This window comes from Choloepus didactylus, chromosome 12 (assembly GCF_015220235.1).
Source record: "Choloepus didactylus isolate mChoDid1 chromosome 12, mChoDid1.pri, whole genome shotgun sequence".
Classification (NCBI taxonomy): Eukaryota; Metazoa; Chordata; class Mammalia; order Pilosa; family Megalonychidae; genus Choloepus; species Choloepus didactylus.
Window position 1 is genome coordinate 98,939,249 of NC_051318.1, and position 15,879 is coordinate 98,955,127.

Here is a 15,879-nt window from a genome sequence, read left to right on the forward strand (position 1 = left end):
CCCATGAAATAATTCAATCAAAGCTCTCACCCACAGTTGGGGGGGGTCACATCTCCATGGTAACAATCAATAGTTTCCATCCAACAAGATTGGGTTAAAAGATCATGGCTCTTCTGGGGTCCATGACAGAGTCAAATCAGCACAACAACCATGGGTAAGTCATTTACCTTCTCTGAGACTCCACTTCATTCTTTTCAAAGTGAAGATGATTTCTCCATCATGGAGTGAAAATGAAATGAAGTCCTATAAAAAGGGCTTTACTGTAAAGTGCGAGCCCATGCACAATGACACGAGCTTCCTGCACAGGGCATAGTGGGGCCCACTGGCCGCTTTCAGGACTGGGGAGGCCTTTGTGTGGAACGAGGTGAGACCCAAAGGGTGTGTGTGTTGCTGACCAAGGACTAATGGAGGGACCTGGGTGAGGGGCAGGAAATAATAGACTCCTTGTGGGGACGGTTCTGGGGTGATCTCTGCATTTCTGGCATGTACAGCAGAGCTGGCCGACCTACCCCCTTTGCAGGAGGGCTGAGGAGGAGATGCCATGCTGACCGGGTGGTTGGACGGATGGGTGGTCTCGACTGGGGGGGGAGGCATTCTGTGGTGGCCGTGATGTCTGGGTGACTCAGATGGTGCCTACTCAGTGTGGGCAGGGGTGCTAAATGGTCCCAAACAATGGAAAATGACCCCTCAAAATGCCTGTTGATAAATATTGGGCCAGAAGGCTTCAGAGTTCCAATCTTCAGAATTCAGACGCATGCCCCACTGTTCGCAAAAGGAACCCAGCAAAGGCTGCTTATAATTGTGCCTAAGAGTCTCCCCCAGAAAACCTCTTTTGTTGCTCAGATGTTGCCTTTCTCTCTCTCTAAGCCCACTCAGCAGGTGAACCCACTGCCCTCCCCACTATGTGGGACCTGACTCCCAGGGGTGTAAATCTCCCTGGCAATACAGGATATGACTCCCGGGGATGAGCCTGGACCTGGCATCATGGGATTGAGAACATCTTCTTGACCAAAAGGGGGAAGAGAAAAGAAACAAAATGAAGTCTCAGTGGCTGAGAGATTTCAAATAGGGTTGAGAGGTCACTCTGGAGGGTATTCTTATGCATTATTCTTTTTCAGTTTCTAGTGTATTTGAATGTCTAGAAGGAAATACCTAAATCTGTTGAATGGCAATACAGAAGAGTTGATTCTTGATGATAATCATATAATTATATAGCTTTTATTGGGTGACCAGTGTGCCAGTTTGAATGTATTGTATACCCCAAAACACCATTATCTTTGATGTAATCTTGTGGGAGCAGACATATTAGTGGGGATTAAGTTGGAACTTTGGATGAGGTTTTTTCCATGGAAATGCACCCCACCCAACTGTGGGTGATAACTCTGCTTCGATAATTTCCATGGAGGTGTGGCCCCGCCCATTCAGCATGGGCCTTGATGAGTTTACTGGAGCACTATATAAGCTCAGACAGAAGAAGTGAGCTTGCCACAGCCAAGAGGGACTCTTTGAAGAATGCACAGGAGCTGAGAGAGGAGCTGCAGATGAGAGACAGTTTGAGGATGGCCGTTGAAAGCAGACTCTTGCTCCAGAGACACTAAGAGAGGACAAACACCCCAAGGGCAATTAAGAGTGACATTTTTGAGGAACTACAGCCTAGAGAGGAATGTCCTGGGAGAAAGCCATTTTGAAACCAGAACTTTGGAGCAGACACCAGCCACGTGCCTTCCCAGCTCACAGAGGTTTTGCAGACACCATTGGCCATCCTCCTGTGAAGTTACCACCTTCCTTGGGTGCTGGTGGAGCTGACTCTGGGCACAGCCCCCCCATCTCTGACTGTCTTATATCCATGTTCCCATTCTTGGCAGTCTTGGGCACCTTCAAACCTGCTGAGGTTCCTCCAACTTCACAGGGAGCACCTTCCTCAGGAGACTGATGCACTTTCATCCAGGGTGGAGGCAGCCTGGAGAGGAAGCCCTGAAATCTGGGAACAAAAGTGGCTCTGATCTGCAGGCTACTGTTAGGCTGCTTCTAATAAGTTGAAAGAGGGATAAGAGCAAACAGGACGTGGGCAGCCTCTGCCCCTGTGAAGACCAGCAGAGTGGGGAAAGGGGTGAGGCAGGGGAGATTAGTGGCTGTGGTTTCAGGGTGCTCCCCGGTAAGGAGCACATTGCACAGGGGCTCAAGGGAACCCTTGCTGAAGCAGCCAGGGAGCTGAGGGGAGCTGAGGGGGACCCAAGGGAGCCCAAGGGAGCCAAGGGGAGATCATTGACATCAGTCTAGCTGCCAAGCAGCCTCCCCCAGGGATGGTGCTTTTCATCCCCCAGCCTGCAGGGTAGTCAAGCTACTGCTGATTCAGAATGAGGAAGCTTCTCCACTAGGCCTTGATAAGATAACAAAAAAGGGGAGGCTTGGGGGGTGCAACATTTGGAAAACAGTTTGGTGATTTCTTATAAAATTAAACACACAACTATCTATGACCCAGGAGAACTGGAAACTTGTGCTCACACTGTGCACGAATGCCCTCAGCAGCTTTGTTCGGAAACCCTGAAACCTGGAGATGCCTGGGGTGACCTTCAAGGAGGAGGATAGCAAACTTGGCACAGCCACATGATGGAAGGACTTGGCAGTAAGAAGGAAGGAGCTATTGACAGGAATAGATCTTAAACTATTTGGGGAAGTGAAAGAAGTCAGGTCCAAACACTGCACATTGAATGATTCCATTTGTATGACATTCTGGAAGAGGAAAAACTATAGGGAAGGAAAATAGAACAGTGGTTTTCAGGTTTGGGGGGGAGGGTTGGCCAAAAATGGGGACCTGAAAGAACACTTTTAGGGTGAGAGGGCTGCCTAGTTTGCTGCAGTGGTGGTCATCATGATGTTGCACATTTGCCAAAACCCATAGACACAAGAGTGAGCCATACTGTATGCAGCTTAAAAATCAGCCCAGAGGTCAGGGACCTAAAAGACAAGCTGACACAAAGGAGACACCTGTTTAAAATGTGTGATGTTCCCAGCAACTTACTTTGCAGAGACAGAAAAACCAATAACCAAATTTATTTGGAAGGGCAAGGTGCCCCAAATAGCCACAAATATCTTGCGAAAGAGGAGGTGAAGTGGGAGGTCTCATACTACCTGACTTTGAAGCATATTACAAAGCTACATACTCAAAACAGCATGGTACTGGCATAAGGACAGAGATACCAACCAATGGAATTGAATTGAGTGTTCAGAAATAGACTCTGTCATCTATGGACACTTGATCTTTGATAAGGCAGTCAAGCCAAATCAACTGGGACAGAGCAGCCTCTTCAATAAATGGTGTTTGGAGAACTGGATATCCATTTCCAAAAGAATAAAGGAGGACTCCTACCTTACACCCTATACAAACATTAACTCTAATTGGATCAAAAACCTAAACATAAGTGCTAAGACCATAAGACTCTTAGAAGAAAATGTAGGGCACTATCTTAAAGATCTTGTGATAGGAAGTGGTTTCCTAGACCTTACACCCAAGGTGCAAACAACCAAAGAACAATAGACAAATGGGATCTCCTCAAAATCAAACACTTTTACACAACAAAGGACTTTGTTAGAAAAGTAAAAAGGCAGCCTACACAGTGGGAGACAATATTTGGAAACCATATGTCAGATAAGGATTTCATATCCAGAATACATAAAGCAATCCTACAACTCAACAATAGAAAGACAAACAACCCAATTAAAAAATGGGCAAAAGACATGGACAGACAATTATCTGAAGAGGAAATACAAATGGCTCAAAAACATGAAAAAATGCTCAACTTCACTGACTATGAGGGAAAATGCAAATCAAAACCACAAGGAGACATCGTCTCACACCTACCAGAATAGCCATTATCAAAAAAACAGAAAATTACAAGTGCTGGAGAGGATGTGGAGAAAGAGACACACTTATTCATTGCTGGTGGAAATGTAGAATGGTGCAACCACTCTGGAGGACAGTGTGGAGGTTCCTCAGGAAGCGAAGTATAGATTTGCCACATGACCCAGCTATTCCATTGCTAGGTATATACTCAGAGGAACTGAAAGCTAAGACACAGACATTTGTAAACTGATGTTTATTCCAGCATTATTCATGATTGCCAAGAGATGGAAGCAACCCAAATGTCCATCAGTGGATGAGTGGATAAACAAACTGTGGTATATACACATGATGGAATACTATGCAGCGTAAGACAGAACAAAGACATGGAACATATAATAACATGGATGAACTTTGAGGACATTATGTTGAAGTTAGCCAGAAACAGAAGAACAAATACTGTATGGTCTCACTAATATGAAATAACACTAATAAGCAAACTTTGAGAACTAAAAGCTGATAAAACAGGTTATCAGGAGATAGAAAGAGGTTAGAGATCAGGTATTTGATGCTGAAGGACTACAGAAATGTTCAGCAGGAATGATTGTATAGATCCAGAAATGGATAGCATAATACTGTGTGATGGTAGCACAATACTGTAAGTACATGGAACAAAGATGTCTGTGAGTAAAGCTGAAAGAGGTGGTATGCCAGTTTCAATGTATTATGTCCCCCAGGAAAAGCCATATTCTTTGATGCAATCTTGTGGGGCAGACATAATAGTGGGGATTAAGTTGGAATGTTTGGATTAGGTTGTTTGCATGGAGATGTGCCCCACCCAACTGTAGATGATAACTGATGGGATATTTCCATGGAGGTGTGGCTCCACCCATTCAGGGTGGGCCTTGATCAGTGGAGCCATATAAATGAGCTGACTCAAAGAAAAGAAACTCAGTGCAGCTGTGAGTGACGTTTTGAAGAGGAGCAAGCTTGCTAGGGAGGAACGTCCTGGGAGAAAGCCATTTTGAAACCAGAACTTTGGAGCAGACACCAGCCATGTGCCTTCCCAGCTAACAGAGGTTTTCCAGATGCTATCAGCCATCCTCCAGTGAAGGTACCCAATTACTGATGTGTTACCTTGGACACTTTATGCCTTAAGACTGTAACTGTGTAGCCAAATAAGCCCCCTTTTTATAAAAGCCAATCCATCTCTGGTGTTTTGCATTCTGCAGCATTAGCAAACTAAAACAGGTGGGACAGGGGAATGTATGATGCCAGAGGTAAAGATAGATGATGAAAACTGGGACTGTATAACTTGGCAAAAACTGGAGTGGCCAATGACTGTTGCTAAAGGTACAAATATAAAAATGTTCTCACATGTGGGAGAACAAATGAATGTCAACCATCCAGAGTGTTGAAAAAAAGGGATGGCATTTGGGAAAAAACATAATCAAAGCAAACTGGAGTCTATGGTTAACAGTAGCATTGTAATATGCTTCCATTAAATGTAACAAAGGCAGTATACCAAAGTTAAATGTGTATGAGAGGGGGATATAAGGCAGGGATATGGGATTCTTTGTAGTGGTATTGTTTTTTGTCCTTACTAATATTATATTGTATTGTATGACATTTTTATTTTTCTTTTTTCTTTTTATTATATTTTTATTATTCACCAAAAAAATACTTTTTCATAATAATCAGTATGTTCAAGTGATGATTGTGGTGATAATTGTACATCCATGAGATGATGCTATGAACAACTGATTGTATACTGTGGATGGTTGTATGTTATGTGAATATATCTCTGTAAGATTGTAAGAAAAAATACAGAGGTAAAAGTGCTGGAGAAAACATGGAGGGAGGGAAGTACCTATTTACTGTTGAGGAGGCAAAATGGTGTAGCCTTTCTGGAGGTGACTGCGGTGGCTCCACAAGCAGCTGAGTATGTGGGGCCATGGGGTCCTGCCACCTCATTGTGGGGCGTGTATCTGGAGGATCCAGGAGTGGAGACATGGGTGGAAATTTGCACACTGGTGTTTATGGAGGCAATGTTCATGATTTGCAATGGGTGGAGGTGGCCTAAGGGTACACTGACTGAGGAACAGAATGGTGAACTGTGGTGTACGCATACAGTGGAATATTAAGCAACTATGAGAAGGAGTGAAGCTGTGAGACACTCAGTGAGGTGGGTGGATCCTGTAGAAAGCATGTTGAGTGAAGTATGCCAGAAACCAAGGCAGATGCTATAATGCCTCACCAATATGGACTAACTATATTGTGTAAACTCAGAATTAAATCTTAGAGCACAGCCTAACAGGGAAATGATTATTATAATGGTCCCTAGATTATAAGCTCTTACAGCAGTCAACTCTATTCCTGAATTGTAATGCCTATCTCTAAACTTTGAGATGCTGATCCCTTAGTGTATAACCTGATTGGTCTCTGGAACAATGCATAACTCTGTGATACCTGAAACTCAGAGCTAGAGCTTGGCAGATGTGAATATCAGTATTTATGCATACAGCAACTGTTAAAAAAAAAAGCTGAAACAGAGCCCAGACTTCAATTAGAGATATGAACAAAGCAGATCAGATTAAGACTAGAGCAAATCAGGCCAAAAGGTAAAGGTTGAAACTGTGTTTTCAAACTTCAACTTCCATGTGAGACCAAGGGAAGGAAAAATATTTTCTAAACAATATATTTTCTAAACAATATAACTTCTACAGTCAGTTTGTTCAAACACTACAATTACATGGAACTTTGAATAGGAAGTGAGCTATGGTAGCTCTGTATAGATTAGAATGAAATAGCAACACATCCTAAAGTAATTTGGGTGGAGAATAAAAATATATATTTGGGGTCCCCTTAAAGAGCTGGGGGAGGATGCAGAGGTGTTGGACTTTCTCACCTGAATTGTTGCTGATGTTCTCACAAACATTGGGGACTGAAGGCTTGATGTGTTGAGCCCTCTGTCTTGGGGCTCGCCCCTATGAAGCTTGTTGCTGCAAGGAGAGGCTAAACCTGCTCATAACTGTGCCTAAGAGTCTCCCCCAAGTGCCTCTTTGTTGCTCAGATGTGGCCTCTCTCTCTCTCTCTCTAACTGATCTACCTTGGCAGGTGATCTCACTGCCCTCCCCCCTATGTGGGACCTGACTCCCAGAGGTGTAAATCTCCCTGGCAACGCAGGATATGACTCCTGGGGATGAATCTGGGCCTGGCATCATGGGATCGAGAACATCTTCTTGACCAAAAGTGGGATGTGAAATGAAACAAAATAAAGCTTCGGTGGCTGAGAGATTTCAAATGGAGTTGAGAGATCACTCTAGCAGACATTCTTATGCACTATGTAGATAACACTTTTTAGGTTTTAGTATTTTTGAATAGCTAGAAGTAAATACCTGAAACTACCAAACTCCAGCCCAGTAGCCTTGACTCTTGAAGATGATTGTCTAACAATGTAGCTTACAATGAGTGACAGTGTGATTGTGAAAACCCTGTGGATCGCTCTCCATTTATCTAGTGTATGGATGGATGAGTAGAAAAATGGATCCAAAACCTAACTGAAAAATAGGGTGGGATGGGAGGGGTGATCTGGGTTTTTAATTTTAATTTTAATTTTTTATTCTGATTCTGATTCTTTCTGATGTAAGGAAGATGTTCAAAAATAGATTTGGGTGATGAATGCACAACTATAAGATGGTACTGTGAAAAGTTAATTGTACACCATAGATGATTGTATGGTATATGAATATTTCTCAATAAAACTGAATTAAAACAAAGTGTGATGTTGCCTCCTGAAGGGGGTGAAGGAGAAAGGAGGCCCAACCCAAGGACCTGTGGAACATGCTGTTCAGCTGCACACCAAAGAAATATATGTGAATGCTGCACCCTGATTTCTCCCAGGGGTACAGTTTAGCAATTCTAAAACCATTTTATATGTAGCTATGGCTCAGTAAATAAGTAAATAAATTGTAGATAATTAAAGCCAGGTTTTCCACTGTCAAAGAAAGAAGTTACAATTAAGCAAGGGGGAGAAGGCTAGAATGAATCCTGGAGGGCTGGCTGGGCTAGAGTTGGAGATATGGTGTGAACTCATGTTTGTTTTAATGTATACCCAGAAAGATGCATGTGGAAATAAATAGGGACATATGTGCACACATGCCTGAGCTGAGGGCTGGGAGCTGTGTCAGCCCAGATGTGAGGAGCCCACCCAGCCTCCATGTCTCATTTGTAGATACTGTCTCCAGAGGAAGGAGCTGGGACCACTCAGGGAAATGGCGAGCTCCAGGCCTGGGGCAGGGAAAAGAGATGATGAACCTGAGCACCTTGTAATACTAGAAAGTAAGAGAATGCTAGAAATAAAAACAGAAAAAATCATAAAAAATGGTGGGGAGCATGACAAAGGGACACAGGAGGAGATGGAGGAGTCCAGTAGCCAATTTGGGAGCAACTTGAGCAATGTAACAAACAGCAGTAATATTTGATCATAACCTCAGGAGTAAAGGAAGTATCCAGGAACCCATATGGATAGAAATTATCGAATAAATAAATAAATGTGGGAGAAGGGAAAAGTCTTCTTTGAAGAAGAATTCCAAATAATCAATGTAGAACTGATGTGAGAATCAGAAAACCACCTTAGAAATTCATTGCAGCCATTGCTGCAGACTAGACCTACCAATGGATGCTAAAACTGCTGGGTGAGGTCCTGAGAAAAAAGACAGTGTTGTAGCCTCAAAATATCTCTCTCACAATTTTTGTTAATTACTGTGGTGGTTTGAACATTCCACAGATTCTTTGCTATGTCTCCTTCAAGGGGGTGAAGATTAATTCCCTTCCCCTTGAGTGTTGGCTGGACTCAGTAACTCCAGTTCAAAACCAGAGTAAGGGAAGTGCAGTGGGGGGACCTGACAGCCCCGCTTTAACCAAGAGGTCAAGGTTGTTGAAGAAAGAAATAACCAGGAGAACTTGCTGCAAGGGCAAGAATGAGGTTTTATTGAGCAAAAGCAAACATGAGTGCGGTGCAGAGCCAGAAAGTAGCACCTGCTCGGGGTTTAGGGTTTAGGGGTAGCTTATATGGGTCATCTGGGACTTTGGCTGCCTTGGGAGGGGTAGGGCATTGTTAGGGGTGGTTTCAGGTGGGGTGTCCTTGGACACAGTGGGCCAGTTCAGATGTCACAGATGCAGGATGTTTACCAGTGGATTTTTCTGTAATTAACTTAAACTGGTTCTTTCTGGGAGACCTGTGGTTACTGTAGCTGCAGAAATGTCCTGGGCACTCAAGAAATCATGGGTATGTCACGCTGGAGTTGCTTCATTGGATTCCCAGTTGACTTGCTTTTTCCATGGATAATGTGAGAGCTCAAGCAAATCAAGATGGTTAATGTCATCTTTAACCATTCCTTGTCCACAAGTCAGCCTCATCTATAACAAGTCATGTGACCAGCACATATCCCTGCTGGCTGAAGGAACGGCCTTCACCACTGATATTCCTTCCCCAAATCCATACCTCAGACTAAAAATGAGAAAGCATCAGAGAAACCAAAATGGAGGGATAAGCTACAAAATACCAGAGCAATACTCTTCAAAGTGACAAGTCATGAAGGACAAGAAAAATTGAGAAGCCATCACAGACCAGAGACAAGGACTGCCAGGGGAGCCTGGTGACAAAATGTGACCTGATGTCCTACTCATTTCCTGGAAGAGAATAAAAGGATGTGGTGGGAAAGATGGTGAGAGTTGAGCAAAGCTGCTGCTGACTTAGCCACACTGACAGTGATGGTTCTAGATGCTCTGTGCTGTCCCTTCAATTTTTTTGTAAATCCAAAAATATTTCAAAACAAACCATGATGTTTTGATGTGCCAAGCCCTCTATCATGGGACTTGCTTTTATGAGGTTTGTTAGTGCAAAGGAGAGGCTAAACTTGCATATAATTGTGCCTAAGAGTCTCCCCCTGAGTGCCTCTTTGTTGCTCAGATGTGGCCCTCTCTCTCTCTCTCTAACTAAGTCACCTTGGCCAGTGAACTCACTGCCTCCCCTCTACATTGGACCTGACTCCCAGGGGTGTAAATCTCCCTGGCAATGCAGGATATGACTCCCAGGGATGAATCTGGACCTGGCATCATGGGATTGAGAACATCTTCTTGACCAAAAGGGGGATGAAAATGAAACAAAATAAAGTTTCAGTGGCTGAGAGATTTCAAATGGAGTCAAGAGATCACTCTGGTCAACATTCTTATGCACTATATAGATAACACCTCTTAGGTATTAATGTATTGGAATAGCTAGAAGTAAATACCTGAAACTATCAAACTCCAACCCAGTAGTCTGGACTCCTGAAGATGATTGTATAAAAATGTAGATTACAAGGTGTGATGGTGAAACCCTTGTGGATCACACTCCCTTTATCCAGTGTATGGATGGAGGAGTAGAAAAATGGGGCAAAAACTAAATGAAAAACAGGGTGGGATGGGGGGATGATTTGGGTGTTCTTCTTTGCTTTTATTTTTTATTCTTATTCTGATTCTTTCTGATGCAAGGAAAATGTTCAAAAATAGATTGGGGTGATGCGTGCATAACTATATGATGGTACTGTGAACAGTTGATTGTACACTGTGGATGATTGTATGGTATGTGAATATATCTCAGTAAAACTGAATTTAATTTAAAATAAATGAACAGATAGATAGATAGATAGATAGATAGATAGATAGATAGATAGGTAAATAAGCCATGAAAAAAATTGTGGATAATTGTGAAGTGGGCAGCTGATATGACTTACTGATTTTTTTAAATGACATATCTTCCTAAGCAGCTTCTAATCAGATGTCAGTGTCTTGGAATATCCTATCTGCAATCTCTTAAAACTGGTGAACTTTCCTATAGAAATCAAAGAAAGCACATGAAAACTTTAAAAATATTATTTATAAACAAAAATCTTTAGGAAATATTATTAAAAATAAGGTGTTTCTTAAATGTCAATTTATTTCCAGATATCAGATCTAGGAAAACTCTGCTTTCAGGAAAAGTGGCATCAAACACAAATGGCTTTTTAAATCCCTGGCAAAATAACAGATGTCAGAAGTGAACTGAGAAATAAAGAAAAGTCAATACTTGAAAGCTTGTGCCCTCCCTTGTGCCTTTGGCCAGAGTCAGAGGCTGACAAAACTCAAGTCCAGTTCCAAGCACTGACCCCCCCCCCACACACACACAAATACACATATGGAGAGCAGGAAGGACAGGCCATTGCATTTCAACCCCACGGCTTAAATTAGATCGCATGCCTATAGTGACATTAGAACATTTTGCAAAATCAAGAGTTTTCACCATTCTCAGAGAATTCACTGACATTCACCTCAACCTCTGGTTGTCTCAAAAAACAGAAAAGAAACTAATATTCAGTGGAGCAAACAGTTCTCATTTCCAGAAGAGTCTCAGAAACTCTATAGAAATGTAGCCAATCCTTGATTCCATCAAGTTGGAGTTTGTGGCGGCTCAGCCTGGAGGAATGGAGCTTTCCAATGTTTATAAAAACTACTGGTTAAACCAGCTTCTGATTGAGGAATGGACCTCACTCTGCACAAGCAGGAAAGCCACAGAGTCAATTCAGAAACCTTCTCAGCTGCTGGGTCTTATTTGACCTGGTGGGATGGGTCCGTAACATCACGCCACTGCCAGGTACACAGCCATCAGTATTCTTGGTAAACTGACCAGCACCAATTAGTGCTATTTGGATGAACACAAAAATATAGAGGTGGAAAGCAACATTAACCCCCCTGCATTGCTACTTATTAACTATGAGATTTGCCATTCAGTACTCACAAACAAACCAAAAAACCCAAACACCTTTTGTGTTGACTGCTCCTCCACTTTCCCTGCACTTGTCATGTCTGTCCACCAGGAGGTAGTCTTGTGATATGAACACAAAAGTCACCTTTCTCTGGGCAGTGAATTTTAGACCACAGATTTGAGCAGGTAGCTCGTTACTAAAAGGGTTAACCGTAAGCACCTTAGCTGCAGAAATGGCAGCAGAAAGTCATGGTGTGCCTTTGGCCCACACAAATGAAATGACTTCTTTTTCATCAGCTCTCTGTGGCCTCTGGGCTCCATACACTGTGATTTCAATACAATTTTCTCCAAGTCCATGACTCCCAGCAGTCTCAAAGTTTTACAGACTTTTTTTTAAAAAGCCTTTCCCAAAGTGTTTTTTTTTTTTTTTTAAAGGGTAGCTTTCCCTTTAAGCAGCACACTGTGAGAAAAATTTAAAAGAGGTTTTTGAGTATAGATTCAAACTGGCTACAGGATAATTACTAACAAAGAAAGCTTAGAGCATTGCAACTGGCTCATCAAATTCTAATTTCATATGAGAATTAGTTCACAAATATATAATTACAACTAGCATGTATTGTCATTTTTATGTCTGTGTAACTTAGGTTTTCACCCCCAAAGTTATTTTAAATCTGTCTTGGGAGAATGTTTACTATGAGCTCAGCAAATGGCATTTCCATGGACTCCTCTGGAGATGACATTTGTCAAAGCCAACATCTGAGAGGCACTTGGTGTAATTTGCTGGGTTTCATTATTGCAGGTATCAGCAATCAATATTTTTTCCTTAAAAAGGAGAGTAATTGGTTCTTGGGAACATGTAGAAAGCTTCCTCCTCTGCTTACAAATTATTCTGGGGTGTCCCTCCATGTCGGCTGCTGGTCACCCCCTCAGAGGTGCCGAGCACATTGGGACCTGGGGAACTGAGGGCAGGAGGGCTCCCAAGAGAGAGGGCCTGAGGTGGGGAGGGGCAGCTGGAACCCCTGTGGGCAAGGAGGGGCTGCCCATGAGGTTTTCAGGTCCCCTTAACTGTGGCTGCTTGTTAGGATAACATCCTCTATTCTCAGGATCCTTAACCTAACTTAATCATACATGCAAAGACCTCTTTCCTATAAGAAATAATATTCCTAATTTCCAAGGATTAAGACCTAGTTATCATTAGGATTATGAGGTCTTTTTTCAGTGTACAACACTACATATATCATTTCTGAAACTCTTTCTGCAGATGTTTCTTCACCTAACAAGGAATAATTTGAAAACCTTTACATTTAATGTCTTAATATCATAATAGTATGAGTTATTTTTTGAAATTTGTTTTGGGTGTACAAAACTAAAGGAAAAAGGCATTATTCTTATATTTCTCAAGTGAAATGAAAATAGCCACAAGTGAACACTTTATTGCTAAAATAAAAAATGCTAATATTATATTAGAAAAATGAAAAATTTCTATCCTTTTTCTTCTACCTCTCAGGAGGCCAAAGAAAGTATATTCAACAGTAATGACACTATTTGTCAATACATTTTCTGTCATCCAATTTCTTGACATGCTTTGGCATATTATACAAATTTTTGACTGAATAAGATTTGGTGGTAATTTAAGTCATGTTTCATTCTTTTAATTTTCATGTCCTTTTGAGAACTCGCTACTGATAATGACATTAACATGGATGCTTTTAGAACTCAATCCTAAGCAGCTTTAGGTTGAGAAGAACTTAGGTCAACTTTGCCATCCTTGACTTGTCAAACAAAATTCTACTTATGGTACTCACTAAAGAAACATTTAAGAAGAACTGGCTTCTCATCATCCATCCCCTGATGGTTTCAAACATGGAATAACTATTACAGTAAAATATCAATAGTCATCCCTTTAAATGAACTGTCCTTTTCTAGAGATTTTTACTAACTCAGGTTTAAATTTGCCTACTATACAAATAATGTGTATAGAAGCTGTTTTTTAAACTGCAGAATCTTATATAATTCTTTTACTCCTTCATGAGGGGAACTGCACTCTTTGCTATATTAAAATTTCCTTAAACTTATTTTCAAAAAGAATGGGAGACAAAAGTGAAATTTAAGAAATAATTTCAACTATAGACACAAACTTAAATTCTGTACCCCAGTGGAAACAGTGACCTTACTTCATCCTGTTAACCAGTTGTGTATGATCCAGGTATAATAGGTATAGTAAGAAGCAAGTTAGTAAATGGTTTCACCTCAGTTATGTCTTTTTTTAAGCTCCTAAATTCACATTATCTCTGACTTTGGGCAGCTCTGTCTGACAGTTTCCAGATGGTCAGCTTCTGAATTTGATATAATCACATATATACCCCACTGCTTGTCATTTTCCATGAAGATTTCACATGGACTAAAAATAGGAAACAGGACAATTCATCTGTAAACTGCATAATCAGTTGTTCTCATTTAGCTTGTACGCCTCCTTTATCAAGCCACCAAATCTATACTCCTTCTAGGACAATCTGTTTCTATACTGTTAAGTAGAAAGGCTATTTTATTTTATGAGACACACCTTTGAAAAAACTCATAATGTGGTTTTCCAACAGGAGCCAAAACTGCAATTAGATAGATTTCACTCAACTGTGTTGCCACCCTGGTAAAAATCCTGTAGGCTTGGGGAAGACACAAATGTACCCTGTGGTTCTTATAAGAATGTTTCCTGGGGAGGTTCTGGACAGAATAACTGTGTCTTTTACAGCTGCCATCTGTCATAGAACCTGTATGGTAATCTACAGAAATATTATGAAAAAAATTAACATTTCTTAAATGAATGGTATGTTCTACCTCATGGTGATATGTGATGTAAAGCTAATTCCTAAGAAGATTACACATTTCTTGTTTTCTCACAGTGAACACTGTTCTAAACAAATGGTGTGTGCAAAGATGCTCAAATGGAATGCAATTTGTATGTTTTTTGATGAAATGTGAATAAAAAAAGGACTGTTGTAATTCTACATTATGAATCTATACTGCAGCATCTTTCCTAATGACTATTCTGCCCTTGCAAAATTATAAATGATTTCCTTATAAGTCTTAATATTCTATAACTACATTTCCAGCAATAGGATTATTGATATTTCCTTTAGTTTTGGTTACACTTCACTAAAATCATAGCAGATGTTTGCTGATTCTATCACTTGAAATATAGGCCAATGACCAAGAAAATATCTGGGTTGGGGGAACAACAAAAATCTTTAATATTTCAGGTAACTGCAAGCACCTCAAACAATGGATTATGATAATGCTTGGTATTTTTTCCACAATCTAGTTATTGCAAAGATATGTGGATAAATTTTAATGGACAAAGTCAAGAAAAACAAGCCACCTTAATGAACAAAAATTTAAATAAAAACCCTGACATTCATCCCACTGGCTTCTAAAAGAGGCTAAATATACTTCAGTATATTACATTCTAAAATTTCATTGCCTACTATGGTTTGCATCCTGGATTCTACAATTAACTTTAAGGAGATGCATCAACAAAACAGTGTGTACTCTGCAAAGGGAAAATCATTTTCTTAACCTAAATTCAGGGAAAGGCAATGAAAAAGCTAGTAAAATCTGTTGTAGCTCCACAAGTCTAGGGAATGAATGTGATCACTGTTACCTTCAAGATGTTAGAAGCCGTTACGCCCAGTGCACTGCAAATTGTAAATACCATACCATGTGATTTACACAAACACTAATGTTTTTCAAAAGAGGAGTTATTTTCATTCCACACACTGAACGTGTTTCCTATTGTCCAATTTAATATATGTACAGTTTAACTTTCAGTGCTTCGAGGAGGCAATACCACATGGTACCTAGTTATCACACTTTTAAAGGGGCATAATTCTTTTCCTTAAAAGTTGTTTAAAAATATACAAAAATATGAATGGAAGTGTTAACTATAATGCATATTTTAGAATAAGAAGCATGTCTCTTCTCCCTTTAATTTGCCATATAGGGAATGAAATCTTGTAAACCAGAGCAACTTTGTTTAAAATCCAGTGTAAAAGGACCATTATGGAATGAAAAGTTTGCACAAATCCTTCTCTGCTACATGCAACTTAGGCTACAGACTACTCAAGACTTGGGAGCTTTTCTGAAATTTTCTTCCCTAACACATATTTAATGAAAATTAACATTTACAGGGTGCATTTTCATACACTATAACAGAGGAATGATGTCCATTTGCCAGAAAATCAGTAGTAAATTTCCT